Source organism: Canis lupus, unplaced genomic scaffold (assembly GCF_011100685.1).
Source record: "Canis lupus familiaris isolate Mischka breed German Shepherd unplaced genomic scaffold, alternate assembly UU_Cfam_GSD_1.0 chrUn_S1484H1668, whole genome shotgun sequence".
Classification (NCBI taxonomy): domain Eukaryota; kingdom Metazoa; phylum Chordata; class Mammalia; order Carnivora; family Canidae; genus Canis; species Canis lupus.
The window spans coordinates 412881-418880 of NW_023330318.1; positions in this window are offsets into that span (position 1 = coordinate 412881).

Genomic DNA, 6000 nt, shown 5'->3' on the forward strand with positions numbered 1-6000 from the left:
AGTCCATTCATCTCTTCTGCCCATCTGTAGTTGGATAATTTGTATTTAGGATGCTGAGATTTATATTTGCTTTATGTATTTTGCATACTAACTGTTTATTGGATGTGTTGTTTACAAATATCTCCTCTCATTTTGTATTTTGCATTTTAGCATTGCTTGTTTCCTTCACTTTGCAGAAGCTTTTCAATTTGATGAACTCCCAATAGGATTTTTGCTTTTGTTTCGCTCGCCTCAGATGCATATCTAGAAAGAAGATCCAATGGCCAATGTCAAAGACGTTGCTGCCTATCTTTTCTTCTTTGTATGGTTTCAGGTCTCACATTTAGGTCTTTCATCCATTTTGAATTTATTTTTTATATATATGGTGTAAGAAAGTGGTCCAGTTTCATTCTTCTGCATTTGGCTGCCTGGTTTTCCCAACACCATTTGTTCTTATCCTGGGGTCAGTGTTAGGGTTTGTTGAAGAGACTGTCTTTGTGCCATTGGATATTCCTTCCTGCCTTGTGGTCGACTAATGCATCATAGAGTTACAGGTTTGTATCTTGTTTCGGCTTTCCATTCTGTTCTATTGATCTAAGCATCTCCTGTTGGGAGATTCTTGATTGATGATTCAATTTCTTTGCTGGTTATCTGCCTGTTCAAGTTTTTTATTTCTTCTTTTTCATTTTTGCTATGTTATATATTTCTAGGAATTGATCTATTTCTTCCAGGTTCGAGGTTGCTGGCATATGATTTTTCATAATGTTCTCTTATAATCGTTTGTATTTCTCTAGTGTTGGTTGTTATTTCTCTTTTCCCATTTGTGATTTTTTTGGGTCCTTTCTCAGTTTTTATATTTTTTCTTTTTTAAATATTTTATTTATGTATTCATGTGAGACACAGAAAGGCAGAGGTAAAGGCAGAGGGAAAATGAGGCTCCAGCTGGCCCTGATGTTGGACATGATTCCCCAGGACCCCGGGATCATGATCTGAGCCAAAGCAGATGCTCAACCCCTGATACACCAAGGTACCTTGCTGATTCAATTCCTTTGCAAATTATGGGTCTGCTCACATTTTCTATTTCTTCCCATTTCAGTTTTGCTCATTAGCACATTTCTAGGGATTTGTCCATTTCTTCCAGGTCCCCCAGTTTGTTAGCGTATAATCATTCATAGTATTCCCTTATAATTGTCTAATTTTTCTGGTGTTGATTGTGATCTCTTCTCTCATTTGTGATTTTATTTATTAAGTCTTTTCTCTTTTCTCGTTGATAAGGCTGGCTAGGGCTTGATCCATTTTCTTAATTATTTTGAAGAACCATCTCTTTGTTTCATTATTCCATTCTACTGCTGTGTTGTTTCTGAATTGTTTATTTCTGCTCTCACCTTTTTTTCCCCTTCTTCTGTAGTCTTTAGGCTTTTTTTGCTATTCCTTTTCCAGACTCTTTAGGTGTAGTGTTAGGTAGTGTATTGGAGACTTCTTGTTTCTTGAGGTAGGCCTGTATTGCTATTCTACTTCCCCCTTAGGACTGCCTTTTCTACATCCTAGAAGTTTGGAGAAACATGTTTTCATTTTCATTTGTTTTAAATTTCCTCTTTAATTTCCTGGTTGCTCCATTCATTCTCTAGTAGGATGTTCATAATCTTCAAGTATTTTTGGTCTGTCCAAATTTTTTCTAACTGTTGACTTCGAGTTTCATAGCGTCGTGGTCGAAAATGTACAGGGTGTGATATCAACCTTCTTCTACCTGTTGTACCTGTTGAGGGCTGATTTGTGGCCCATGATATGATCTGTTCTGGAGAATGTCCCATGTGCACTTGAAAGGAGTGTGTATTCTACTTTAGGTTGAAATGTTCAGACTATATGTGTTGAGTCCCTATGGTCCAGTGTGTCAAGGCTATTGTTCCCCTGTTGATTTAATGCATAGATGATCGGTCCATTGACGTAAGTGGGTGTTAACATCCCCTGTCATTGTATTATTATCAGTGAGTTCCTGTATGTTTGTTGTTAATTGGTTTGTATATTTAGGTACTCCCATGTTGGCAGCATAAATATTTATTTGTTGGAACTTTTTTTTAAAATAAATTTATTTTTTATTGGTGTTCAATTGACCAACATACAGAATAACACCCAGTGCTCATCCCGTCAAGTGTCCCACTCAGTGGCCGTCAGCCATTCACCCTCTCTTCCCGCCCTCCTCCCCTCCCAGCACCCCTAGTTCATTTCCCAGAGTTAGGAGTCTTTATGTTCTGTCTCCCTTTCTGATATTTCCCACACGTTTCTTCTCCATTCCCTTATATTCCCTTTCACTATTATTTATATTCCCCAAATGAATGAGAACATACACTGTTTGTCCTTCTTCGATTGACTTACTGCACTCAGCATAATACCCTCCAGTTCTATCCACATTGAAGCAAATGGTGGGTATTTGTCTTTTCTAATGGCTGATTAATATTCCATTGTATACATAAACCACATCTTCTTTATCCATTCATGTTTAATGGACACCAGGCTCCTTCCACAGTTTGGCCATTGTGGACATTCCTGCTATAAACATCGGGGTGCAGGTGACCCGGCATTTCATTGCATCTGAATCTTTGGGTAAATCCCCAACAGTGCAATTGCTTGATTGTAGTAAAGGTGTGTTTTTTTCTTTTTTTTTTCTTTTTTTAATTTATTTATGATAGCCACACTGAGAGAGAGAGATAGAGGGGGGGGGGCAGAGACATAGGCAGAGTGGAAGCAGACTCCATGCACTGGGAGCCCGACGTGGGATTCAATCCCGGGTCTCCAGGATCGCGCCCTGGGCCAAAGACAGGCGGCAAACTGCTGCGCCCACCCAGGGATACCTTAGTTCTAATTTCAAGGCATTATGGTCTGAGAATATGCAGGGGACAATCCCAATCATTTGGTATCGGTTCAGACCCGATTTGTGACCCAGTATGTGGTCGATTCTGGAGAAAGTTCCATGTGCACTTGAGAAGAATGTGTATTCAGTTGAGTTTGGATGTAAAGTTCTGTAGATTTCTGTGAAATCCATCTGGTCCAGTGTATGATTTAAAGGTATCGTTTCTTTGGAGATGTTTTGCTTAGAAGACCTATCGAGGGTAGAAAGAGCTAGATTGAGGGGATCCCTGGGTGGCTCAGCGGTTTAGCGCCTGCCTTCAACCCAGGGTGTGATCCTGGAGTCCCAGGGTCGAGTCCCACATCGGGCTCCTTGCGTGGAGCCTGCTTCTCCCTCTGCCTGTGTCTCTGCCTCTCTCTCTCTCTGTGTCTATCATGAAGAAATAAAATCTTTTAAAAAAAGAGCTAGATTGAAGTAAGCAAGTGTATTATTATCTAAGTATTTCTTCGCTTTGGCTATTAATTGGTTTAAATATTTGGCAGCTCCCACATTCGGGGCATTTATATTGAGGATTGTTAAGTCCTCTTATTGGATAGATCGTTTAAGTATGATTTAGTGTCCCTCTTCATCTTTCACTACAGTCTTCGGGGTAAATTTTAGATTATCTGGTATAAGAATGGCTACCCCAGCTCTCTTTTGAGGACCCTTTGAATGGTAAATTTTTCTCCAACATTTCATTTTCAGGTTGTAGGTGTCCTTCTGTCTAATATGAGTCTCTTGTAGACAGCAAATAGATGGGTCCTGCTTTTTTATCCAGTCTGAAACCCTACGCCTTTTGATGGGGTCATTAAGCCTGTTCACGTTCAGAGTTACTATCGACAGATATGAGTTTAGTGTCATCATGATATCTTTTCAGCTCTTGTTTTGTGGATTGTTCCACTGAACTTCTTCTTAAAGGGGAATTTTAAGAGTCCCCCATAAAATTTCTTGCAGAGCTGGTTTGGAGGTCACATATTCTTTCAGTTCCTGCCTGTCTTGGAAGCTCTTTATCTCTCCTTCCATTTTGAATGAGAGCCTTGCTGGATAAAGTATTCTTGGTTGCATGTTCTTCTCATGGAGGACCCTGAATATATCCCGCCAGCCCTTTCTGGGCTGCCAGGTCACTGTGGAGAGGTCTGCTGTTACCCTAATGCTCCTCCCCATAAAGGTCAGGATTTTCTTGTCTCTTGCTGCTTAAAGATCTTCTCTTTATCTTTGGAATTTGCAAGCTTCACGATTAAATGTCGAGGTGTTGGACAGTTTTTATTGATTTTAGAGGGGATCTCTCTATTTCCTGGATCTGAATGCCTGTTTCCCTTCCCAGATTAGGAAAGTTTTCAGCTATGATTTGTTCAAATACATATTCTGGCCCTCTGTCCATTTTGGCACCCTCGGTAACCCCAATTCCACGTAGGGTTTTCTTCCTCAGACTGTCGTTTATTTCCCTTAATCTGTCTTCCTTGTCTTTTAATTGTCTGTCTCTTTTTTCCTCAGTTTCTCTCTTTGCCATTAACTTGTGTTCTATGTCACTCATTCGTTCTTCCAACTCGTTATCCCTCGTCATTAGGACTTCTAGTTTGGATTGCATCTCATTCAATTGATTTTTAATTTCGGCCTGATTGGATCTAAATTCTGCAGTCCTGAAGTCTCTTGAGTCCTTTATGCTTTTTCCTAGAGCCACCAGTAGCTGTATAATAGTGCTTCTGAATTTGCTTTCTGACATTGAATTGTAATCCAGATTTTGTAAGTCTGTGGGAGAGACGACTGTTTCTGATTCTTTCTTTTGAGGTGAGGTTTTCCTTCGAGTCATTTTGCTGAGTGATGAGTGGCGAAAACAAATTGTATTGGGAAAAGGAGAAAAAGAGAGGAGAGAAGGAAGGAAAGAAAAGAGAAAAACGAAAAAGAATAAAGGAAGAAAGAAGGAAAAAAGAGAATAAAAAGAGAAAGAAAAAGAAAGAAAGGGGGGAAGTGGAGGGCGAAGCAATCATAAATAAAAACAACATGGGGGTTATCTTCTGATTCTGTATACTTTAAGTTCCTTGACTTCCCCTGGAACTTGTCCGTCTAGCCGGTCTTCTGGGGTAGGGGCCTGTTGTGCTGATTTTCAGGAGTTAGCACGTGGGGGAGCTGCTCTGTCCCCTGCCTGGTGCAGGGCTCGGTGGGGGTAGTTTACCCCGTGAGGCCCCAGGAGGAACAACCCCAGTGTCAGCGACCAGCTCTGGAATCCTGTATTCAGCCCCTGCAGTAACACAGGAGCAGTCCATCTGCAGGCCCTGGAGGCTCTGGGGCTGGGCCGCTGATCTGCTCAGCTCTGGACAGGAACGTCCTTGGTGTCCTAGGCCCTCTGGGCCTCTGCCTGTCCTGGGGGAGACCGAATCCTGGGCTGTTTCCCGGTGCCCTGTGCTCCGGGGCCTGCACTGTTGGATTCTCGCTCCCGGCTGTACAGCCACCTCACTGTGGAGCCACCGCCCGAGCTCCTCCAAGTTGCTCCCAGAGCTCCACATCCCACTCTGAATGGAGCCTCTTCCGTTGCAGGAGGCGCCGCTGCCAAGCTGCTCCTGGGCCGTGCAAACACCTCTGTGCAGAGCCACCACTTGAGCCCCTCAGAGCTGCTCCCCAGTCAATGGATGTGCCCTGCAGCCCTTAGGGAGCTCGCTGCACTCTCCTGGGAGTGCATGTTTCTATTAGTGTCCCAGGGTGCCCTAGGGCATCCCCGCCTTCCTGGGGTCCTGCTCTGACTCCTTGAAGGGGCCATTCTGCCCTGGAAGATTGGTGAAGCTCCTCCTTCTCCCAGGACAGAGCTCTTCTGCCCTGTGAGCACTGGCCCCGGCCATAGCCAGGCTCCTCACAGGGCCCCTCACCCTTGGATGCCTTTTGTTTCTTTATTTCTTTTTCCCGTCTTCCTACCTTTATAGAATCACGAACTTTTCCACTGTAGCATTCAAACTGGTCTCTGTTTAAATCTCAGGCTGAATTCATAGATTTTCAGGATGATTTGATTGTTATCTAGGTAATTTCGTGGGGACAGGTGATTTGGGGACCCTACACTTCTGCCATCTTGCCCCTCCACCTTTGCTACATCCCAGAGGTTTAGAGAAACATGTTTTCATTTTCATTTGTTTTAAATTTCCTTGTTA